Source organism: Myxocyprinus asiaticus, chromosome 29 (assembly GCF_019703515.2).
Source record: "Myxocyprinus asiaticus isolate MX2 ecotype Aquarium Trade chromosome 29, UBuf_Myxa_2, whole genome shotgun sequence".
In the NCBI taxonomy this organism is placed as follows: Eukaryota; Metazoa; Chordata; class Actinopteri; order Cypriniformes; family Catostomidae; genus Myxocyprinus; species Myxocyprinus asiaticus.
In genome coordinates, this window is record NC_059372.1 from 19,161,534 (window position 1) to 19,187,020 (window position 25,487).

General features: G+C 42.8%; 1 pseudogene; it reads left to right on the forward strand.

The window, feature by feature from the left end:
- Positions 1-10,837: 10,837 nt before the first annotated feature.
- Positions 10,838-24,446, forward strand: LOC127420607 (dnaJ homolog subfamily C member 22-like; annotated as a pseudogene).
- Positions 24,447-25,487: the final 1,041 nt, after the last annotated feature.

Here is a 25,487-nt window from a genome sequence, read left to right on the forward strand (position 1 = left end):
TCCGCCCATAACATAGTCTCATTGGATCGTTCATCTTTCATAGACATACGTGATAAGAGATTTGGTCGTCGTTGGTGTGTTATCATTGTTTGAGAGATATTGAATAGTTGAGCCAAACCATTTGATCATAGTGCTTACTTGTATGTGATATTCAATCCTAAATTCCATGGATTTTATCCTACCTTAAAAGTGAGGAGCAAATCGGGATTTATAAAGGCTGAAACTGACGTGAAAATGTTCTTAAACAAATGCCAACTGAAAATCATTTATATGTGTTTTTTGTGTTTGGTGCTCATGCACCGGTACGTCAGTACAGTATTAACAGTTATGGCATGTATGCCTTTTGCAATATTCCTTATTATCCGCTGTAACAGACTATTTATTGACTGGCGTTGGTTTCTGTGTGCATGTCAATTAGAAAGTAATTTTTAGGCCGACGAGATAACGGAGCAGACATTTTTGGAGCGAGGAGGAGAGATAATAATTTACAATCCTTCAAAGAAATGAATATGAATCAATACAAAATATGAGTGAAAGCACTGCAACTATCTCAAGAATGGCATAACAACTTTCATCAGTTCATCAGCCTCTTATTTATTATTGTTGAGGGCATAAATTAAAATGACTAAATTCCTAAAATGCAGAGTAATCAACAGATCGAGCAGATACAGATGGCGTGCATCAGTCAAACTTGGTCAATGAAAGAATCTATTATTAATCATGCAAAATAATCACTCATGATGATGAGCTGTTATGGCAGAAACCAGGAGACTAAAAGTTCATGCATGCTCTCGTTTTTTTCGAGAATTACCCGTTGGATACAAGCACATGCCTTATGAACGAATGATTGAACGAATTTTTTTGAAATGTCACGTGAGGTACAACACAAAGTCACTTATGAGTCATAGCACTAAAATCAAAATTATCTTTCCTAATTATTTCATCACTGACTACAACCGCATTAGAGCTGAATCTTCACCATAGTAAAATTAGTAATTTTGCCCTCCGCTTTCAACACGACTGAAACAACAACAGGCTGCTCAGTCAGACTCCTACTACATCTGTTTGCAATGAACTGTGAGGTACAACACAATTTCATATCACTTACAAGCCACAGCACTATAATAAAAATTATTGGGCTACACTATTTTAAAACGCATCTCCTATCATGTACATCAATAAAAGATGGCCGAGCCAATGAGAGTAAGTTATGGGCGGGGTGATATATGTAGCCACGCCCCAATGGGTTGCCCCGCCCCGTTCTGCAAGCTGCAGCCAGGGATACTTGAAATTGTAATCATTTCAGTAAATCGCTCTCAAACACCATCTACTGGAGGGATGGTCTGTGGGAGGAGAAATGGGCGGAGTTCTGGATTTAGGAGTAAATGAGCCTTAAAAAATGTAATTTAAAATGTAATAATATAGTAGTATGTTATGAAGATGGAATTAAACTAAAGAAATGTTAACCTAAAAAAAATTTACTTCATGTGGTAACAGTGGCAGGCCATGCATTTAAAGTCTAGGCCTTCAGTGTGATTCATGCCATTAAGAAAACACAGTTTCACAATGAATAAGACATCCTATACCTTTGGACATCATACATTATGTCGCAGCTAACTAATAATACCAATTGACATTTTAAAAACATGTCCACACACGAAAGCCAGAGCTTGAAAGGACACTTAATGCTCAAGCAAGCCTAATTTTAACTGCAGCATGACTGTTTTGTGAAATGAACGTCTCCCGAACAGACATTCAAAAATCATAATGTTTTCATATGCATCTACCAAGGAGGTCTATAATACCTGGAAAAATATATCTAATAATAATTTGCGATTTAAATGTTGCTTGCAATACATTTCGTTTCGTCAAGGTACACGGTTATGCAGCGTTCCATTCAAGTTGGATGTGGGATATTCCTACATGGTATCTCTGACCATAAATGCATTCCATTCCCTGATATTCGGAACTGCAGTGCTCCTGTTAGCTTAGCAGGGGTTTGACTCTCATTAGAGATGTCTCTTAGCAACCCAACTGATAAACATTACTGCAGCGCTAGCATTTGTGCTTCAGGTGTACGATTATCAAAAGAGATTATAATGTTTTATACACCTGTTTCTGCAGGCATTTGTTAAACAAGCTTTAATATCATGTAATGTGGAAACGAACTCATTTATCGATATTACTTAATAAAGTGTATGTAAAGTGTATGTTTATCACTTACATTGTATATCTCCCTGAGTGTGGACATGTTTGTGTGACATCACGCCCCTGCATCTTGGCGAATTCTGAGTTGAGAATTTCTGCACGAGCCTACAAGTTGTAATTCTGACTTCAAGATGCATTCCATTGCACTTTTCCTAGTAGGAAGTTGTCAAATCCGACTTTCCGAGTTGAATGGAATGCAGCACTACTTTTCAAAACTTGATCCGACACTGAATGCTCAAGAAGCCTAATTTACACTTAGAAAACTATATGATGTTGCTATAACAACGCAAAAAGCACTTACCAATTTACTTGAAGTGAAATCAGTCCTCCTTTCCTGTTTAATAAATTAAGCAATCGCACGATCATGCAGAACATCTCCTGTTTTTAAATCCATAAAGATCTCTTTCTCAATGGCAATACCAGCAGTGATGACAGTCCTCAGACAGCTTGATCTTACGCTTTTCGCTCTTGAATTACGTACATCACTTAAAGCATGATTGCATCACTGAAGGCCAGCTAGAAGGTCTCGACCAGGACATATCCTAAAGATTTCACCCACCAAGAACAAATAAATCAATCTGATTGGCTGATGAATCTGACAATCTGACTTTAGTTGCTCCTTCATTTGCACTGTTGAGGGATTCTGTGGAAATTCTGAAGGCCTGAGGGGGTGGAGATCAGACTCACGTGCTGCTTCGGGCATGTGATTTGTGAAACAGTTGTCACACTTTGCTTGTAAGCATCAAGGAATAAATTCTGACTGGATAAACTTTTCGTTTTTCTCTATTTGTTTGTAGATTAAGTAAGAGTGGAAAGCAATTAAAACTATATAGGTAAAAAGGTGATTGAGAATGAAAGAATGAAAAATATTTATTTGGCATGTTAGGCCAGCAGAGAAGGCTTTGCTGGCCCTGAGAAATCGCCACTGACTTTCACACTGAAATTTCATGAGACACAACTGGCTGTCAAAAACACATTGAGCTATGCATACAAGATACACATGATCTACACAAGTAACACATAGATAACACATTCTGTATATATTTTCTCAGCCACTTATTCAGTCTAAATGGATGCACAACGCAATTTCATTAGTACACCCAAATGAAAATAGTCATATCATACTGTTCATGTGTTAAACTTGCTATAGTTTACTTTTATGTTGTTTCTTCATCAAATAGCAATGTCAATCACTGAAACAGCAGTGCCACCCTAAGAAAAAGCATGTATAATATATATTTGTATACGACCGGAAGTAAACAATTATTGTGAAAAGGACTAAAATACAAGTGTGTAGCCAGGAAATTACTTTTGGGTGGGCCCCAATAAAAATGGATGGGCCAAGTTTTTTTTTTTACCAAATTTTCCTTAACAATAGAGAAGTGGCACATTCAAAAATTTCTTTCACACGTTCAGAAATCAGAATTCATGCTTTTTTAAAACTATTTTCTAAATATATATTTGAATTCAAAGAATAATCTCTAATATTCTGGGTGGGCCTGGGTCTAATTTGGGTGGGCCCAGGCCCACGCCAGCCCACCCTTGGCAACACCTCTGCTTAAATATTGATCTGTTTCTCACCCAAAGCAATTGTATCGCTTTAGAAGACATTAATTTAACCACTGGAGTCGAATGGATTACTTTTACTATGATTGCATGTGCTTTTTGACCTTCTGAGTTCTGATTACCATTCACTTGCATTGTATGGACCTACAGAGCTGACATATTCTTCTAAAAATCTTCATTTGTGTTCTGCAGAAGAAAGAAAGTCATACACATCTGGGATGGCATGAGGGGGAGTAAATGATGAGAGAATTTTCATTCTTGGGTGAACTATCCCTTTAAACTCAGGGGCTGAGTTCGGAATTGTAGAAAATTAGAACTTAAAACAGAACTAGAAAATTTAGAACTTTAAAAAATCTATTTGTAGGGATGTTGTTAGTTTGTAAAGATTTAAAATTTGTTATTTCTGCTTTTAACAGTAGCGGTTCTAGCTTGTATGGCACCTTGGGCAAAACCCACTTACATTTTGACATCAAAAGCAGAAAATAATTTGATTATGATAATTTTGATTATTGCCTAGATACAGTCTACCTGCATCTAACCTGTGGTCCTGTTGGTTCCACGCCTTCCTTTGCCATCATTGTGAGAAAATACTGCAGGGGACATTCTTACTACCAAAAGTACTTTAAGTGGGTAAATATGTCTGCCAAATTATACTAAATGTAATATTTAAAAAAAGAGGTGACATATAAACTAAATAAAAATTCTTTAGTAAATATTTTACTGATATACATATGCTTGGTAACATCTAAATTAACTGGTTTGAGTTAAGCCGAAAAAAAATATTTAAAGGAATTTTCTGGGTTCAATACAAGTTAAGCCCAATCAACAGCATTTGTGGCATAACATTGATTACCACAAAAAATAATTTTGAATTGTCCCTCCTTTTCTTTAAAAAAAAAAAGCAAGAATCTGGATTACAGTGAGGCACTTAAAATGGAAGTGAATGGGAGACAATCCGTAAATGTTAAAATACTCACTATTTCAAAAGTATATCCACAAGACATAAACAATATGCGTGTAAACATGATTTTAGTGTTATAAAATCACTTACTAACCTATTATGTGTAAAGTTGTAGCCAATTTTACAACTTCGTTGTCATGACAATGTAAATTCAACAAATAATTTTTAAACAACTTTACAGCTCAAATAATACATGAGTTTTAAAAGAAGAATTATGTAAATGCTTTTTTTTGATAATAAGCTTCACATTTCTGCCTTTAAACCTTCCAAAAATTGGCTCCATTCACTTCCATTGTAAGTGCCTTACAGAAAATTTTTGCTTTTTTTTTTTTTTTTTTTTTTTGAGGGATGAGTCGAATAAATTTTTTGTGGTAATCAACACTATGCCACAAATTCTGTCGATTGAGCTTAACTTGTATTGAACCCGGAATATTCCTTTAACATCACTGAATAAACCTGAAAACATTGGGTTACAACAATAAAACAAATTTTATGGGTTTAATCAGGTAGAAATAGCTCCTTAAGGTAACTGTTGCAGGTAACCACTTTTTACAATGTAGTTGTACATTTCAAGATGGCCCCATAAAAATGAATTTATGAAATGTTATCATATAATTAAACAAAATGTTTAAGCAATATCACACGAACAAGTGTGCAGTTGAACACATACAGCAAACAAGCAAAACACATGTAAATAATATGAAATAGTTTAAGTTTCTGACAAAAAGTGGCTACTTGATGGCTGTTTAATTCGTAAATGAATAAATGTTTTTGAATAAATCTTTTAAGTGAACAAATTGTTCACTGCCGTTGTTTTGCACGGTTATCTTATTTTAACAAATTGTTTGAGTCAATGAATAAATTTGTCACTCGTAACAAAAGATGCACATTTGTCGCCACCTACTGGAGTAAATATGTCTGCAATCTTCAGAAATGGTCACAGAACTAGTCATTAAATGGAATCAAAATGAATGATGATGAATCAAAATTCCCACCACAATTCAGAAAGACATTGCTACTTTTGTCTCGTTTTATTCTTGTTGTGGCAGGATTGTGACAGTCTCCTCCACCCATCTGATTCTGTCATGTTGTTTCCATGTGCTTGTGTTTTCCTCTCTCCTTCGTGTTTCTCACAGGTGCTACTCAGCAGCGCAATCAGCATTGTCATGGCAGTACTGATTCGCACTGCTCCTTAGTATTATCGGCGGCACCTGTTTTCAATGTTCTCATTTTGATTTAGTTTCTCCTTTGTCTCGTCTGCCCTGCCAGATCATTGTGTTTCGTTTTGTTTCACATCTCACCAGCCTGTTGATCCTGTTATTTTGTTTCTAATTATTGTTTTCCCTGCCCAGTGTGTTCCCACTGCAGATACTGTCATGTGGACCTCTGCCCAGTCGATTTTACCTTGCGGATTATTATCTGAATCTTCATGTGGATTTATTCTGTTTCGCCCTGTGTGCTTGTCAATATACTGAACTAATTTATTCTCTGCATCTTTGGGTCTTTCTGACGTTCCTGACAGAACTCTCTGGCCAATCATGGACCCAGCGGAGATTAATTTTTGTTTTTCCCCCAATCCTGTTTTTTCTGCTCGTCAGAGCAGCGTGGGTTGAGAAGCTCTACGGGTTACGGCAGGAGGATAAGTCTGTGTGGGGATATGCTTTTGAGTTTTTGCCGTTGTCCTCGGATCTGGGATACAATCAGGCCTGCCTGATTGAGTGTTTTAGGGAGGGTCTTAATAAGCCCATTAGGTCCTGTGTCCCAGATGAGGGTGAGGATGGAGACTTTCTCAAGGCTAACAGGCTGGCCATGAAATGGGAGGCAGTTGATTCAGCCTGTGTCTCGGGAGGTTTCCAGTCTTCATCCCAGTCCGAGGATGACGTCATTCCCCCACCTGAGGCAGACATCTCATCCATTTCCTCTAAGTCCCGGAGGAGGAGAAAGAAGCCTAGCCCATCAGTTGATAGTTTATCAGCCTTCCCGCACATTCCTGCTTCCGACCGCCAGGAGGCGGCGGCTCTTCCTGCTGCTGACTGCCGGGAGGTGTCGGTCGCACCTACTGCAGTGTTTTCGACTGTCTGGAGGAGGAGGAGGAGAATGAAGCAGAGTAAGGTGTCCATTCCCCTGCCATTGCCGGCACTCCTGGCCCCCGGATGCCGCTCCCCAGTCGATGCCAGCGCTCCCAGCCATAGAGGCCATTCCCCTGCCTCTGTCAGCGCTCTCGACTTCAGCGGTTGCCGAACAACCTGTCCAGATCCCTTTGGCTGTTGACAAGTCTGTCCAGTTCCCCAAGGTCATCGACGAGTTTGGCCAGATCCTTGAGGCTGTCAACAAGCCTGCCCAGTTCCCCGTGGCTGTCGACGAGCCTGTCCAGTTCCCTGTGGTCATCAAGTCTGTCCTGTTCCCTGTGGCCATCGTCAAGCCTTTCCAGTCCCCTGAGGTTGTCGACAAGCCAGTCCAATTCCATGTGACCGTCGACAAGGCTGTTCAATCCCCCGTGTCAAGTCAAGTCTTCTCGTCAAGTCAAGCTGGTACGTCAAGTCATCACACCCAGTCAAGTCATCTTGTCCAGTCAAGACATAACTTCTAATCAAGCTGTTACGACAAGTCAAGCTGTCGCATCAAGACAAGTTGCCATGGCAAGTCCAGTCACCACTCTTTGTCAAGTCGATACACCAAGCCAAACCACCATACCTAGTCAAATTGCCATACCTAGTCAAGCTAAACTTTTACACCTAATCAAGCCACCAAGTCAAGCCGCCAAGCCGAATCTAACAGCCAAGCAAAGTCTAGCAGTCCCACCTAGCCACTGGTCTGACCTGCTGGTGCTGCCCTGGTCTGTTCCGCTGGCGCTGCACTGGTTTGACCCACCGGCTCCTCCCTGGTCCATAACGCCAACGCTGTCCTGGCCTGTCCTGCTGGTGTCTCCCTGGTCTGTCCCACTGGTGCGGGTCAGTTCTGTTCCACCGGCACCGCCTTGGTCCATCCCGCTGGCACCACCCTGGCCCGTTCTGCTGGTTCTTCCCTGGACCTTACCTTATTCCCTGTTTATTTTACTTGGTCTCATGGGGTACTGTCGTGATCCTGCTACTTTGGTCTTGTTTTATTCTTGTTGTGGCAGGATTGTGACAGTCTCCTCCACCCATCTGATCTGTCATGTTGTTTCCATTTGCTTGTGTTTTACTCTGTCCCTCGTGTTTCTCACAGGTGCCGCTCAGCAGCGCAGTACTGATTCGCACTGCTCCTTAGTATTATCACCGGCACTTGTCTTAAGTGTTCTCTTTTCTATTTAGTTTCTCCTTTGTCTTGTCTACCTTGCTAGATCATTGTGTTTTGTTTTGTTTCACGTCGCAGCCTCGCCAGCCTGTTGGTCCTGTTATTTTGTTTCTAATTATTGTTTTCTTTGCCCAGTGTGTTCCCACCGAAGATACCGGTGTGTGTGTGTGTGTGTGTGTGTGTGTGTGTGGACTTCTGCCCTGTGGATTTTACCTTGTGGATTATTATCCAAACTGTTTACCTGTGGATTACTTGCCTGGTTCCAGCCGCCATCGCTCCGGTCCACATTGATCTGCATCATCACCATTACCCTCATATTGACTGTTTGTTTCTCCTCTCACCATCTTCGTGTGGATTTATTCTGTTTTGCCCTGTGTGCTTGTCAATAAACTGAATTCATTTATTCACCACATCCTTGGGTCTTTCTGACGTTCCTGACAGTAAAGCCTCGAACACAGAGAAGCGAAGTGATACAAAAAGTGAAGCATCCTGGTGCTTTTGGACTGTATGTCAGCATTCTTGGACCGCATATCCAATCAAATTTGAGGACAGGAACTAACTTTTGTATAATAAATTATACAGTTGAAGTCAGAAGTTTACATACACCTAAGCCAAATACATTTAAACAATTTATTTTCACAATTCCTGACATTTAATCATAGAAAACATTCCCTGTCTTAGGTCAGTTAGGATCACTATTTTAAGAATGTGAAATGTCAGAATAATAGTAGAGAGAATGATTTATTTCAGCTTTTATTTTTCATCACATTCCCAGTGGGTCAGAAGTTTACATACAATTTGTTAGTATTTGGTAGCATTGCCTTTAAATTGTTTAACTTGGGTCAAACGTTTTGGGTAGCCTTCCACAAGCTTCTCACAATAAGTTCCTGGAATTTTGCCCCATTTCTCCAGACAGAACTGGTGTAACTGAGTCAGGTTTGTAGGCCTCCTTGCTCGCACATGCTTTTTCAGTTCTGCCCACAAAAAAAAAAAAAAAAAAAAACAGATTGAGGTCAGGGCTTTGTGATGGCCACTCCAATACCTTGGCTTTGTTGTCCTCAAGCCATTTTGCCACAACTTTGGGGGTATGCTTGTGGTCATTGTCCATTTGGAAGACCCATTTGCGACTGAGTTTAAACTTCATGGCTGATGTCTTGAGATGTTGCTTCAATATATCCACATAATTTTCCTTCCTCATGATGCCATCTATTTTGTGAAGTGCACCAGTCCCTCCTGCAGCTAAGCACCCCCACATCATGATGCTAACACACCCTTGCTTCATGGCTTGAAGCACCCTTGCATCAGACCAGAGGAAATTTCTCCAAAAAGTAAGATTGTTGTATCCGTGTGCACTTGCAAACTGTAGTCTGGCTTTTTTATGGCAGTTTTTGAGCATTGGCTTCTTCCTTGCTGAGTAGCCTTTCAGGTTATGTTGATATAGGACTTGTTTTACTGTGGATATAGATACTTGTCCACCTGTTTCCTCCAGCATCTTCACAAGGTTCGTTGCTGTTGTTCTGGGATTGATTTTTACTTTTCACACCAAACTACGTTCATCTCTAGGAGACAGAATGCATCTCCTTCCTGAACGGTATGATGGCTGTGTGGTCCCATAGTGTTTATACTTGCATACTATTGTTTGTACAGATGAACGTGGTACCTTCAGGCATTTGGAAATTGCTCCCAAGGATGAACCAGACTTGTGGAGGTCCACAGTTTTTTTTCTGAGGTCTTGGCTGATTTCTTTTGATTTTCGCATGATGTCAAGCAAAGAGGCACCGAGTTTGAAAGTAGGCCTTAAAATACATCCACAGGTACACCTCCAATTCAGTACACCTCCTATCAGAAGCTAATTGGCTAATTGTCTAAAGGCTTGACATCATTATCTGGAATTTTCCAAGCCGCTTAAAGGCACAGTTAACTTAGTGTATGTACATTTCTGACTCACCTGAACTGTGATATAGTCAATTAAAAGTGAAACAATCTGTCTGTAAACAATTGTTGGAAAAATTACTTGTGTTATGCACAAAGTTGATGTCCTAAACGACTTGCCAGAACTATAGTTTGCTAATATTAAATCTGTGGAGTCATTAAAAAATTAGTTTTAATGACTTCAACCTAAGTGTATGTAAACTTCTGACTTCAAATGTAAATATATTAAATTATTTACAAGGCCTCCAAACTGTCATTGATATATTAAAGGCATTTTACACGAAAACTGTTTTTACAGTGCAATTAAATCCATCTACAGTAAGTAAAAGAATGCATTTTGCTCTTTAGTAAAGTCTAATGTTCTGTATCTTAGATGTTTCATAAGACAATGCCAATCAAAGTGTCATCATCTTACCAAAGTCCATATTTACACAAATACGGAAGTCCATAGGTTAAATCCTTTTCAGAAAGTGAATTATTTAAAATTTAAGTTGACTTCAAAACGATAATGTTGGGAAGTGTTGCCTGCATTCTTATGTTTCTAATGCTGGCCTTGTTGTAGGACTCTAAAACGTGTCGGTGTATAAAGGTCCATCTCCCAGTCCCACAGGTAAGAGGGCAGTGAGCTGTTATGTTTATAACTGATCAGAAGTGACATGAGTGAAAGTCAGTACTGGTGAAATGAGTGAATGAAAACATAAATGATTACGAACTGATATGCCAAACATAATTTAATTATTTAACACTGCTTGTTTTTATATTTATATTAATATATTTATAATATATTTATATTAAGTACACAAACATAACAATTATTCATAATTACGGTATTGGTTAATTGTTTACATCTGCTTTTGCTGAAGTAATTCCTCAATATTTCGAAGGAATGACCTGATGGCTAAGAAGCTCATGATCACATATGCCTTGTGTGCCATGGGCAGACCACTTGGCCTTCATCATATTTACCTGGGGCGAGACAGACACACCCTGCTGTGGATGCTCACCTTGGGCAGTTTCGGCATTGGTTCTTCCGTATTCCATCACATGTGTGTGAGGACAACAAGGGGACAGAGGAAGTCCGAGTTAGACGTCCCCATGCGAACCAACCACCAATAGACCTGATTTGGTTTACTGGTCAGTGTGATAAAGATAGGTTCGTGGGCAATGGAGGAGTCAGGAGACAGCAAACAGTTGAGTGTTTATTTTACATTTCAGCTTCACACACGCACACCTTCAAACACAAAGCAAAAACGGCTCTGTGTGGCCAACTCAAAGTAGCTTTCTGTCTCTGAAAGATCTGTTGCTCTGGGCCACTCTCTCTCTCTCTGCCGCTCTGGCGACCCTTATCAGGTCTTCCACCACCATCACTATAATGAGAGACAGGTGTTAGAGTAATTACAGCCCAAGTGATGAGCCTATCCACTTTCCATCTCCCGCAAAAAGACAGATGACCACGCCCCCATGCTACATACCCCCACTGCCGACTCAGGCCGGGGCAACATCCAGCCTGCCTACTCCCCCCCCATTTCTGGAGAGAAAGTCAGCCACAACCATCTGCACCCCCGGTCTGTGGATCACCTCGAACTTAAAGGGCTGAAGAGCCAGATACCAATGGGTGATCCGTGAGTTAGTATCCTTCATGTGGTGGAGCCACTGCAGAGGGTGTGATCGGAACAGAGGGTGAAGGCCCGCCCCAGCAGGTAGTAGCAGAGGGTAAGAACAGCCCACTTAATCGCAAGACACTCCTTCTTGATAGTACTATACTTTGTCTCCCTGAAGGAGAGCTTGCGACTAATAAATAGCACTGGCCGTTCCTCCCCTCCCACCTCCTGCGAGAGCACCACGCCCAGCCCCCTGTCAGATGCATCAGTCTGCAAAATAAAGAGGGGAGAGAAGTCAGGTGCATGTAAAAGCAGCCCCCCACACAGTACGCACTTTACCTTAAGGAAAGCCTGTTGGCACGACTCTGTCCACTGAACCGGCTTGGGAGCCCCCTTTTTAGTAAGGTCAGTCAGCGGGCTCGTGACATCAGAATAGCTAGGCACAAACCTCCGGTAATAGTCAGCCAGCCCCAAAAACTGCCTTACCTCCTTTTTGGTCTTGGGCGCCAGGCAGGCTGTGATCGTTCGGTTTTGTTAACCTGTGGACGCACCTGCCTGTGACCCAAGTGGAACCCCAGATACCTAACTTCCACCTGTGCAATTGCGCACTTCTTCGGGTTGGCCGTGAATCCCGCCTGCCGCAGCGCTCTCAGGACAGCCCTAAGATGTTGCATATGCCACCGCCAGTCATTATTATAAATGATAATATTGTCCGGATATGCGCAGCATATGCCGTGTGCGGTCTGAGGATCTTGTCCATGAGGTGCTGAAACGTGGCCGAGGCTCCGAACAAACCGAACGGAAGTGTCACAAATTGGTGTAATCTGAACAGTGTGGAAAAAGCCGTCTTTTCTCGGGATACTGGAGTTAAAGGGATCTGCCAGTAACCCTTTGTTAAGTCCAGCATCGAGTAAAATTGAGATGCGCACAACCGTTCGAGTAACTCGTCAATTCGCAGCATTGGATAAGCGTCAAATTTGGACACCGCGTTCACTTTCCGGGAGTCAACATAGAACCGGACCGAGCCGTCGCTCTTTGGTACCAGAACTACCCGGCTGGGCCAATCACTGTGTGACCCCTGTATTACGCCCCATTTCAAGCATTGCCTCTAATTCTTCCTGAACAATCTTTTTCTTGTGTTCAGAAAGATGATAGGGGCGGCTACGAACCACCACCCCTGGGGTGATCTGGATATGGTGCTCTACAGAGCATGTGAGTTGAGTGGAGCTCCGCTCGCTCAACCCAGAATGCACTTCGTGATATGCTGGTTTGAGAATCTGTGAAAGGAAGCAATAGGCCTGAGGTTATGGAGCTCTAACATTGTTTTAATGAAGTTGCAAACCTTATAGCATAAATAAATGCAAAGTATAAATCAAAGTTAAGAATGAAGAAATCGAAAGGGAGTGTGGAAAGAATTAGCAAATATTCCTTTTGGAGTCGTAACTGTCACATTGCCAGAGAGCACAAGGATGTGCAACGTGAACATGGTAGTGCAGCAAAAGGTGAGCTAGTAGGCTACGCTACTATTCGATAATAAATTAATAGATAAGTAATGTATCTTGTTGTTTTGCCATCATGTCAGTGCAGCTGCCAGCTAGATGCAGGCTCGGTTCTGCAGGGTTGCGAACATTAGAGCACCTTCAATTGAATATGTAAGCTTAATAATACTGTATATTGGCAAAGCATTTTTCCTTGAATCACGGCGAACACAAACAAAAAAACCCTGCATCAAAACCAATAAACATGTATGATCTTGCAGATCAGTGTGTCCTAATTTGCAGGCGCAGCATTCTGCTTTCATGTCTCTATTGTACAATTGAGCATTTGATTAGTAAAGATTTCTGCTCTCACAGAGAATTTCATAGCGGAATTATCTCACTTAATCGACCGCCTGATGCTTTTGATTTCTGCTTCGGGATAAAGTGGCACATAACTGCTGGTCAGTTTCCCAAAGCCAAATCCACACCTTAACGGGAAGTGAAACGTAAAAAAATGATTCTAGATTAGTGTTTGCAGATAACATCTTCGACATCGCTTGCTGCATTCATGCACAGATAAAAAAGCTATAAATGATTGAACATTAGAAAAAAAAACTTCTTAAATGAAGGCAGTGTAATTTGTGAATTAAATCATTTTTATTTGTTTTAGGATCATTAAACATGATTTCAACTAATATATATATTGGACAAAATATCTGCAGGACAAATATTTTTTATTTGTTAAATCCATAGTTAAACCTTGATGTATAAAGAGCGCATTCACAACATATGATCCTTTGACACATATAAAGTCCAGCTTAACTTTATAATGCTTTAAAAATATCAAGCAAAAACAAAGGGGGCACATGGTATCTACTAATTTAATAATTATTATATAAATAACCACAGTCCTTTAGATTACATACAATTCCTACATATAAAATTGTAGGGAATATTAATAAAGCAACAACACTGAAAAAGAGAAAAACATTCACTGCTCTTTTCTGGATAAATTAATACACCCTTTAAAACTGAACACAAAATTAGGATGAGAAATTGCTCATTTTAATTTACAGACCCCAAAAAAGTCTGATAGCATTAAATCAGTAACCTATTCATTTATCAAATCTATAGTATAATCATTCCGTGGAGGCAACTGAAAAACAATAAAGTAAATAATGGTAATTTAGAACAGAATGTTTTTTAAGGCATTATTTGAAGATGTTCAATGACATATGTGCTAACAGAAAAATATTTGACTGATTACAAATGATAAGGAAGGTCTGGTAGACCCGATTATCTAACAGTCGTTGTAAACCAGTCCAAAATAAACAGCGAGATTTTATATACAAAAACGCAACAATACAATCACATAATTTCAGATGTGTACATTACTAATCATTTGATAATTTAATAAATGTCACCCTATAGTCTATATTTCACCCAGAGGGGCACCTCAGCCCATGTGGGTAAAGGGGCAGTTGCTTGGGCCACTGTAGCTACCCCCTGTGTACGTTCTTGGAACCAATTATACTACAGAGACATTTAATGTTGGAGCGGAATTTGAGCGAACGCTATTTTACCGGTGAGCATGAGCGATACTTGAGCGGTACTTGAGCGGAGCCTGAGTGGCTGAGTGGAGCACACACCCATGGAGCAGGTTATTGAGAGGAGTGTCACACCGCTCCGCTTTGCTCACATGCTCTGGTGCTCTATAAGGTTCGTGCGACCGGGTAGGGTTGAAAACACATCAGCGAATTCCGTTTGCAACCGGGCAATGTCTGTAAGCTGCTACAGTGAGAAGTGGTCTCAGCAAGGGACCTGGGTGAATGAATTTGGTTTGGGAGATACCTCCTGGCCTGAGCTCCGCCCTCTCCGGAACTACCATCGCCAAGGCTACAGGCACCGCCTCCCTCCATGGTTTGAGGATGTTGAGGTGGTAGATTTGATGTGCCCCTTTCCTATCCATTCGCTTAACCTCATAGTCGAGATCTCCAGCTCATCGTGTGACCTCAAAGGTTCCTTGCCACTTGCCGAGTAATTTGGAGCTCGAAGTGGGCAGCAATGCAAGCACTTTATCTCCCTGTGCGAATTTCCGTAGTTGAGTGCCCCTGTCATACAGTCGGTGTTGACGTTCTTGCGTTTGGAGCAAATTCTCCTGTGTTACCTACCCCAAAGTGTGGAGTTTTGCTCTAAGGTCAAGAACGTATTGGTCCTTCCTCCCAAGCTTCCCGTATGACGTCGAGCATGCCGCGAGGCCGATACCCATACAGTAGCTCAAATGGGGAAAATCCTGTGGAGGCTTGCGGGACCTCTTGTACTGCAAACAACAGGGGTTCAAGCCACTTATCCCAATTTTTAGCATCTTCATGCACGAACTTACGAATCATGTTTTTCAAGGTTTTATTAAATCGTTCAACCAACCCATCGGATTGCGGGTTATAAACACTGGTGCAAATCAACTTAATGCCTAATAATTTGTATAGTTCGCGTAGCGTACGTGACACGACTTGTACGTGACACTCAAGATGGCGCAGAGTATGGCTGCTGTATTGCGAGCTCCGACACAACATTGCAGTTTTTTTTTTTTTTTTTTTTGTTTACAGTTCTTATGTTTTTTGTCTTGGATGTTGTCTGCCAAACAATTTTGGATATTGGTTCTGCAATGTCACACCGAAAACCGGACTTCCAATTCCTCAATGCCAACCTGCTGTTTACAAACACACCAACGGAGCCCTTTGTCTGGGCTGCCCGGCCGCGGAAACGCAGAAGGAAAAGGGGAAATAGAGCCAGCATTCTCATCAGAGTAAGATGTTGTGCAAATCGACCCCCACTACCCAGTATTCTACTGGCAAATATTCAGTCTCTGGACAACAAGCTCTGCGAGCTGAGAGCGCGGATCTCTTTCCAACGAGAGACTGCTGCATTATCTGCCCTACGGAAACTTGGATGTCTGCGGAGATTCCAGATTCAGCCATCAAACCCGCGGGGTTCTCCGTGCACTGAGCAGACAGAGTGAAAGACCTCTCAGGTAAAAGCAGAGGTGGTGGTGTATGTTTTATGGTCAATAAATCCTGGTGTGATCAGAGGAACGTACATTCTATCAAGTCTTTCTGCTCTCCTGATCTGGAATTTCTCATGCTTCTGTGTCGACCATTCTGACTACCGAGGAATTCACAGCAGTCATTATCACTGCTGTGTACATCCCGCCACAAACCGACACAGGCCGGGCACTCAAGGAACTGTATGAGAGTATAAGTGAGCAGGAAACCACGCACCCTGAGGCTGCATTCATTGTGACCGGGGACTTTAACAAAGCCAATTTCAAATCAATCGCACCAAAATACCACCAACATATAAGTTTCAACACCGGATGGACTGGATTTTGGACCATTGCTACTCTCCCTTCCGGGATGGCTACAAATCCCTCCCTCGGCCACCATTTGGCAAATCAGACCACTCTTCCATTCTCCTTCTGCCCACTTACAGGCAGAAACTGAAACGGGAAGCACCCACCCTCAGAATGATCCAGTGCTGGTCGGATCAATCAGATTCTACGCTACAAGACTGTTTTGATCACGCGGACTGGGAGATGTTCCAGTCCGCCTCTGATGACGACATCGAGGTTAATGCTGATAGTGTAACGTGCGAAGTGCGTAGAGGACGTTTTTCCAATAAAAACAATACGGATCTACCCCAACCAGAAACCATGGATTAATAGTGATGTTTGTGCAGCACTTAATGCGTGGACCTCTGCTTTTAATAATGGGAACGAGAAGGAGCAAAAACAAGCCAGTTATGCCCTCTGCAAAACTATCAGTGCAGCAAAACGCCAGTACAGGGATAAGATTGAAGGACAGTTCAACACCACCGACTCTAGAACCATGTGGCAGGGAATTAATATCATCACGGACTCTCAAAGGGAATAAAAACTCCGCCGTGAACACCGCTGCCTCTCTCCCAGATGAGCTAAATACTTTTTATGCTTGTTTCGAGGGAAATAACACCGCCCTCACGGAAAGAGCTCTCACGGCTGAAGCTACAGAGGTTAGTTCACTCTCCGTCTCTGTAGCGGATGTAAACTGATCCTTCCGACGGGTGAATATCCATAAAGCTGCAGGTCCAGATTGCATTCCGGGCTGCGTCATCAGAGTGTGCGCAAACCAACTGGCTGGTGTTTTACGGACATTTTCAACCTTTCCCTCTCCTTGTCTGTAGTCCCCATATGCTTCAAAACGCCCTTCATTGTGCCTGTACCAAAGCAATCCAAAATCACTTGATTAAATGACTGCCGTCCTGTTGCTCTGACCCCCAACATCAGCAAATGCTTTGAGAGGCTAATCAGAGATTAACTGGACCCATTGCAGTTTGCTTACCGCAACAACTGCTCCACTGATGATGCCATTGCATCTACACTACACACTGCTCTCTTCCACCTGGAAAAAAGGAACACTTATGTAAGAATGCTGTTTGTAGACTACAGCTCAACATTCAACACCATGGTGCCCTCCACGCTTTATGTGAAGCTCTGGGCTCTGGGCTTAAACAGCTCGCTGTGCAGCTGGATCCTGTACTTCCTGTGAAGCAGACACCAGGTGGTTTGAATGGGCAGCAACATCTCCTCATCATTGATCCTCAACACTGGAGCCCCGCAGGACTGTGTTCTCAGCACACTCTTGTATTCCTTGTACACACATGACTGTGTGGCAACACACAGCTCCAATGCCATCATTAAGTTTGCCGATGATAAGACAGTGGTAGGTCTGATCACTGACAATGATGAAACAGCCTACAGAGAGGAGGTGCACACTCTCACACGTTAGTGACAGGAGCACAACCTCTCCCTCAACGTCAGCAAGATCAAGGAGCTTGTGCTGGACTTCAGGAGAAAAGACAGGGAACACAGCCCCATCACCATCAATGGAGCACCGGTGGAGAGAGTCAGCAGCTTCAAGTTCCTCGGTGTCCACATCACTGAGGAACTCACATGGTCCGTCCACACTGAGGCCGTTGTGAAGAAGGCTCATCAGCGCCTCTTCTTCCTGAGATGACTGAGGAAGTTTGGAATGAACCACCACATCCTCACACGGTTCTACACCAGCACTGTAGAGAGCATCCTGTCTGGCTGCATCACTGCCTGGTATGGCAATAGCATCACCCACAACCGCAAAGCCCTGCAAAGGGTGGTGCGAACTGCCAGACACATCATCGGAGGTGAGCTTCCCTCCCTCTAGGACATATATACCAGGCAGTGTGTGAAAAAAGCTCGGAGGATCATCAGAGACTAAAGCCACCCGAGCCATGGGCTGCTCTCACTGCTACCATCAGGCAGGTGGTATCGCAGCATCAGGACCCGAACCAGCTGACCCCATGACAGCTTCTTCCCCCAAGCAATCAGACTTTTGAACTCTTGATCTCTCACGATCAATATACATCAGCACTGCACTTTATTAATCTTATTATCTCACCTCGGACTGTCATAAATTATATTCTCTCTTAACAACACACTGGCAACTGACTATCAGCCTGAATGTCAATACAGTACAAACAACCTACTGTATATTTTATATTTCCTTTATATACTATTTTTATTGTATGTGTATTCTATATTATGTGTATGTGTATTCTATATTGTGTGTATTGTATACTGTACATTGCATATTATTATTTTTATATTGTGTTGTGTGTAATTATGTGTATATTAGATATGTAAATTGTGTTGTGTAAATCTGATGTTTATTGTATGACTTCTATGTTGCTCAGAACTGCACCCAAGACTTTCACCTACTGTTGCACTTGTGTATATGGTTGTGTGACAATAAAAGTGATTTTATTTTATTTTATTTTATTTGAATATTATGCCTTGATCAGTGAGGATTTCCTTTGGAATCCTCACTCGGGAGATAACTTTGAAGAGTGCCTCCACAACACTACGTGCTGAGATGTTGTGAAGAGGCACTGCTTCCGGATATCACGTTGTGTAGTCCACCAGAAATAATACAAAGTGATGCCCGTGTGATGTCCGCTCTAATGGCCCGATGAGGTCCATGCCAATTCTCTCGAAGGGGACCTCGATCAGCGGCAGAGGGTGCAATGGCGCTTTTGGGGTGGCCAGTTGATTCACCAACTGGCATTCACAGCACGTCGCACACCATTTCGTACGTCGCAGTGAATGCCTGGCCAAAAAAAACGGGCCATTATACGATTCAAAGTTTTTTCGTGACCTAAGTGACCAGCCATTGGGTTATAGTGAGCTGCCTGGAAGAGTGTTTCCTGGTGGCTCTTTGGTACTAATAGCTGCGTTGTACTCTCTTTGGTCTGAGTGTCCTGCATCACTCGATACGACCGCTCTTATTAAAGAGAAAAGTATGGGTATTTGAGCGCAACATCAGGCTGGAGCTGTTGACCATCATTACTTTCACCTGGTCGAAGGCGTGCTTGAGGGACTCATCACGCAACTGCTCCAGAGGGAAATCCCCCTCAGGGAAACCCCTGAGTACGGGAATCCCCCCGTCTGCGTCATCAGGATGCGGAGCTGACATCGACGGCCCTGGCACCATGTCCCCCACCATAGCATCACACGTCACACACCGCAACATTATTTTGCAGGACTCATCCACACACATTAACCCTCAATACATTTTTAAAACCCGGCCAATTGGTCCCCAGAATTAGTGGATGGGTGAGGCGGGAATTAACCGCAGCCTCGACTCTATGCTTTTTTTCCTCCTGAATCTTATCTCAGTGGTAACCACTGGATACTTGTGAATGTCACCATGCATGCACTTCACCCTCACTCGCTTATCCCTATCCAATGCCCCGCCTTGCACCAAGCATTGGTGGATCGAGGTTTAAGAACAACCTGTATCCACAAAAGCTTGATGTGTATCCCCTTTTACTCTTACCGGTATCCGATACGCCCCTGCCCGTTCAGGGGCAGCCTGTGGAGCATCGGGGATCTGGACCAGTGGAGCATCGGGGATCTGGACCAGTGTCCCCACCTCCATCACCGGACACCGATCCTGACTGTGTCCGGCTTCCCCACAGCTCCAGCAGACCGGCCCAGGCCTTCCTTCCGCACTCGTGGGTGTGGTCTGGCCAACCTGGGGGGATAGCGGAGGGAGACAGGGGAGTAGGAGGGACAGACAAGGGGAAGGGTCCTCTGGTCCGGGGGTGGGGAGCCGGAACATGAGACACAGGGGGTGGAGAGTGAGAAGAGAGAGGAGAAAGAGAAGAAAACACTGTTTCGCTGCCTCCTGGAAATGCCGTCATGTAGTCCTCTGCCAGCTGGACAGCCTCCTCCAGCGATGCCGGGCGGTGGCACTGGACCCACTCGGACATGCCTTGAGGATGTTGGGAGCTGAACTGCTCCAGCACCACCAGATCGTCAACTTCCACAGTGCCGTGGGTTCCCCCCGCCAGTAACCATTTCCGGCAGGCGTCACAGAGCTGCTGTGCAAAAGCGAATGGGCGGCCATGCTTCCCGAAGCTCAGGGACCTGAAGAGCTGCCGACTCTGCTCTGGGGTCCGACTGACCCGTTGCTGGATGGCCTTTCTCAGGTGATTGTAATTAAGGAGGCTGGCGGCGGGAAGTTACTGTGGCGCTAGCTGCGCCTCCCTGGAGAGTAAGGGCAACAGGCAGGCCGCCCGCTGATCGAGAGGCCACCTCCATACCTCGGCTGTCCTCTCGAACAAGTCGAGGAAGGCCTCCGGATCATCATTTGGCCCCATCTTTATCAGGGCCACAGGTGGGGTAGGCTCCGGGGAGGTCACAGCACCAGCCCCCTCTCTGGAGATCAGGCTCCAGAGCACCTGCCGGTCCTCCGCTTGTGCCTGGAGCAGGACTTGGAAGTGCTGTTCCTGCTCCAGGCATACCTCCATGAGGGCTTGATGCTGGTTCTGCTGGATGCTGGTGAGGGTCTTGAAGACTTCACCCAGCAGTGAGGACTCCATAACGGCGTTCTTCTCCAAAGCTGTTTTTCGTCACCACTGTGATGAAGATAGGTTCGTGGGCAATGGAGGAGTCAGGAGACAGCGAACAGCTGAGTGTTTATTTTATACTTCAGCTTCACACACGCACACTTTCAAACACAAAGCAAAAATGGCTCTGGGTGGCCAACTCAAAGTAGCTTTCTCTCTCTGCAAGATCCGTTGCTCTGGGCCACTCTCTCTCTCTCTCTGCCACTCTGGCGAGCCTTATCAGGTCTCCCTCCACCATCACTAGGTGTTAGAGTAATTACAGCCCATTTGATGAGCCTTACAGCTTTCCCTCTCCCGCAGACAGACACATGACCATGCCCCCATGCCACAGTCAGGTTTGTGTTGGGATTTTCTTTGACACGGTTGCTTTAACAAGCCTTAGCTCTCTTGGTTTTTTCCATGTCATTTTGCTGCCGCTGAGCATAGGAACAGATGTGCACCTGGTGTCCTCTGTTGGCCAGCAGACCTCTGACCTGCAGAAGACCCTCATTACATGTATCATCACCTTATCCATCTTCTATGGCAGCAGTCTATCTCCTCTGCCCATCAGTATAGCTGCCAGTGTTTCCGTTGCACAACACAGCACGTTCAAACCGCAACAGCCTGCTGGATCTCAGCTAGAGCCACTGGGTGAAACACAGTGTGCAAAAGCACATATTAAAATCTGTCAATGTATGGTGTTTTAAAACCTGCCTTATATCATTGAATCATCTGGAAGATATTCTATTAATTGTTTGATTAACTGAATTTGTGTTACTTTTCTCAAGGGCCTCGTCTGTAATGTCTGAGTTTCTGTTCTGGCTTTCTCTGCTCTGCTGGAATACAGTATTTTCCATAACTCTACAGCCACACTGTACTACATATCAGACTGTATAGCAGCCCTGCTTGATTTTTTCTCATTCCTTCCCTGGCTCAGAGGACTCCTGGAGTATTTTCTGTTGTTGCCATATCGTCTGCTATGTACTCTGACAGGAGGGAGTTTCAATGAGGAAAGCTGGAGGAAATTACTAGAAATACTTCTTAATGAGTATAGTAAAAAAGAAATGGAGGCACTGAAGGTGAGTCCAATTTATAGTTTCAAGGGTAATTAAGTGGTTACTCAACAAGGTACAGTCGCCCCAAAAGTATTGATGCTAGCTAGACCTTTTTCTCAGCACTAACTTTTCTTAGCCATTTTTACAATTACTTTGCAATTATCAACTGGTGTCAATGTGATTTTTAGTTGATGTATGAAGTCAGTTTCCCTCAAGGTCACACAGTTGTCCTAACAGAGTTACTAAAAGTGCAGTTCATCACAGTGTCTATTGACATGGAATCTTGACAAACAGTTTTTTATTCTTTTCTCATTTAAACAGATTGTCTGCCTATTGCCTGCTAAGAGAAAATTTACCCAGTGGCATTACCAAGATGGCCGCCAAGTGAACTGACTTGCCTTAAAGGAATAGTTCACCCAAAAATGAAACTTCTCTCATCATTTACTCACCCTTATGCCATCCCAGATGTGTGTGACTTTCTTTCTTCTGCTGAACACAAACAAAGATTTTTAGAAGAATATCTCAGCTCTGTAAGTTCATACAATGCAAGTGAATGGTGACCAATTAAGTGTTGATTCTGAAGATACAGATTTAACAACTGGAGTCATATGGATTACTTTTATACTGCCTTTATGTGCTTTTTGGAGCTTAAAAATGTTGGTACCCATTCACTTGCATTCGAAGTACCTACAGAGCTGAAATATTCTTCTAAAAATCTTCATTTGTGTTCTGCAGAAGAAAGAAAGTCATTCACATCTGGGATGGCATGAGGGTGAGTAAATGATGAGAGAATTTTAATTTTTGGGTTCACTATCCCTTTAACATTGGACAGTGTCCACAATATACAGTACACACACACACACACACACACATATATATATATACACTATATTGCCAAAAGTATTTGCTCATCTGCCTTTAGACGCATATGAACTTAAGTGACATCCCATTCCTAATCCATAGGGTTTAATATGACGTCGGCCCACCCTTTGCAGCTATAACAGCTTCAACTCTTCTGGGAAGGCTTTCCACAAGGTGTGTTTATGGGAATTTTTGACCATTCTTCCAGAAGCGCATTTGTGAGGTCAGACACTGATGTTGGACAAGAAGGCCTGGCTCGCAGTCTTCGCTCTAATTCATCCCAAAGGTGCTCTATCGGGTTGAGGTCAGGGCTCTGTGCAGGCCAGTCAAGTTCTTCCACACCAAACTCGCTCATCCATGTCTTAATGGACCTTGCTTTGTGCACTGGTACGCAGTCATGTTGGAACAGGAAGGGGCCATCCCCAAACTGTTCCCACAAAGTTGGGAGCATGGAATTGTCCAAAATCTCTTGGTATGCTGAAGCATTCAGAGTTCCTTTCATTGGAACTAAGGGGCCAAGCCCAGCTCCTGAAAAACAACCCCACACCATAATCCCCCCTCCACTAAACTTCACAGTTGGCACAATGCAGTCAGACAAGTACCGTTCTCCTGGCAACCGCCAAACCCAGACTCGTCCATCAGATTGCCAGATGGAGAAGCGTGATTCGTCACTCCAGAGAACGCGTCTCCACTGCTCTAGAGTCCAGCGTGGCGTGCTTTACACCACTGCATCCGACGCTTTGCATTGCACTTGGTGATGTATGGCTTGGATGCAGCTGCTCAGCCATGGAAACCCATTCCATGAAGCTCTCTACGCACTGTTCTTGAGCTAATCTGAAGGCCACATGAACTTTGGAGGTCTGTAGTGATTGACTCTGCAGAAAGTTGGCGACCTCTGCACACTATGCGCCTCAGCATCCGCTGACCCCGCTCTGTCATTTTACGTGGCCTACCACTTCGTGGCTGAGTTGCTGTCATTCCCAATCGCTTCTACTTTGTTATAATACCACTGACAGTTGACTGTGGAATATTTAGTAGCGAGGAAATTTCACGACTGGACTTGTTGCACAGGTGGCATCCTATCACAGTACCACGCTGGAATTCACTGAGCTCCTGAGAGCGGCCCATTTTTTCACAAATGTTTGTAGAAGCAGTCTGCATGCCTAGGTGCTTCATTTTATACACCTGTGGCCATGGAAGTGATTGGAACACCTGAATTCAATTATTTGGATGGGTGAGTGAACACTTTTGGCAATATAGTGTGTATGTGTGTATATATATATATATATATATATATATATATAAATGGTTCTGTGTGCATATGATAGTATTGTGATTCACATTGTCATTACAATATTTTCTCACAATCAGATAATTTCATTGCGTGAAGAGGCTTCTTTGGAGGAGATCACTCGAAGCTATAGGGAAATGGCTAATGTGTGGCATCCAGACCACAACCCCAAGCAACAAGCAGAGGCACAACAGATGTTTATTCAGATCCAGGAGGCATGAGATACTTTTTCAGAGACATAAGCCACGACGAAGATGATCGTCTGATGAAGAGGTCAAATACCCTTTAGGGGGCTTAAATTTAACTTTCACATGCCCAAGACCTAGAGCAGGGGTGTCAAACTCAGTTCCTGGAGGGCCGCAACCCTGCAGAGTAAAGTTCCAGCCCTGCTCCAAAATGCCTCCTTGTAATCTTCAAGCACTCCTGAAGACCTTGATTGGCTGCTTCAGGTGTGTTTAATTAGGGTTGGATTTAAACTCTGCTGGAATGTGGCACTCCAGGAACCGAGTTTGAAACATGACTTTTCCCCTCAAAGCTATCCATGGGGATAACTAAGTATTCACTGCCATCTTGTGGCAACATCATGCATTAATAGAGGGTTTGTTTAATACTGTAAGGTACTAAATCCTACTAAAAATAAAACATGTCTAAGTCGTGTACCGTCCAGAGACATAAAGTATAAAAGTATAAAATTAAATAAATGAAAGTCTCATTAAAAGTTAAAATTCTTCAAATAAGAAATGTTGTTTAAGTAGTTTTAAATGATATTTTATTAAAATTTCTATTTTAAAATATTATGTTATTACACTCATGTGTATTCAAGATGCAAGAAAATTATTTTAATATAATATTAAAAAAATATAAATGAATATATATATATATATATATGTGTGTGTGTGTGTGTGTGTGTGTGTGTGTGTGTTTGATTTTTTTAATACCTTGATGGTTACACCACTTGACATTTTTAAAGACATTAAATCAATTTCTGTTTGTAGAAAATGCTATACATATTTTTTTTAATTATTATTTATTTATTATGAAACCAATATGGACACAAAAATGACATGTCTACGAACTTTTAAAACGTTTTTAAAAGATTGATCATTTTTATCACCTCAGATATCCTTATTTATAAGTGACTCATATACAGGGTTGGGAGGGTTACTTTTGAAATGTATTCCACTACAGATTACAGAATACATGATGTAAAATGTAATTTGTAACGTATTCCGTTAGATTACTCAAGGTCAGTAACGTATTCTAAATACTTTGGATTACTTTTTCAGCACTGGTAGATTT